The sequence below is a fragment of the Anoplopoma fimbria genome, unplaced genomic scaffold (genome assembly GCF_027596085.1).
Source record: "Anoplopoma fimbria isolate UVic2021 breed Golden Eagle Sablefish unplaced genomic scaffold, Afim_UVic_2022 Un_contig_5355_pilon_pilon, whole genome shotgun sequence".
Classification (NCBI taxonomy): domain Eukaryota; kingdom Metazoa; phylum Chordata; class Actinopteri; order Perciformes; family Anoplopomatidae; genus Anoplopoma; species Anoplopoma fimbria.
The window spans coordinates 1-565 of record NW_026548913.1 but is presented as its reverse complement, the minus strand read 5'-3'; the positions used below and the strand labels follow the sequence as shown (position 1 = coordinate 565).

General features: G+C 42.8%; 1 non-coding gene across 1 annotated transcript; it reads right to left on the bottom strand.

The window, feature by feature from the left end:
- Window positions 1-294: 294 nt before the first annotated feature.
- Window positions 295-413, bottom strand: LOC129114646 (5S ribosomal RNA). The gene has a single exon (XR_008532613.1). It is a non-coding gene; the product is annotated as a 5S ribosomal RNA (ribosomal RNA).
- Window positions 414-565: the final 152 nt, after the last annotated feature.

Genomic DNA, 565 nt, shown 5'->3' with positions numbered 1-565 from the left:
TGCCAGACACACTCACAGCTTTTAAATGTCAAATCAGAATGTACAAAGTGGCTATAAGGATCACAAATGTAGTGCAGTAAAAAGATTAATATTTACTGTTGAAATGTAGAATACGTTAGCATAAAATTGAAAAGAAAATGATCGATGAGCTTAGGAATGATGAAAGCCATCATTTAACTGGATTTGTGTCATTTCTATACCGGCAAGTCATGATCTAGCTATTTCCTTCCCACCCTGTCGGTGTCCACTGAAAAAGCAGCAGCGCCCTCTGCTTTTTGTAAGAGGAGTGAAAAAAGCTTACAGCACCTGGTATTCCCAGGCGGTCTCCCATCCAAGTACTGACCAGGCCCGACCCTGCTTAGCTTCCGAGATCAGACGAGATCGGGCGTGTTCAGGGTGGTATGGCCGTAAGCAAATATTGCGCCTACCAAAGGGCCTTTTAAAGATACTATATCACCACGCTTTGCTCTTTCGTCTATACAGGGAGCGCCTGCAGATTTCCAGACACACTCACAGCTTTTAAATGTCAAATCAGAATGTACAAAGTGGCTATAAGGATCACAAA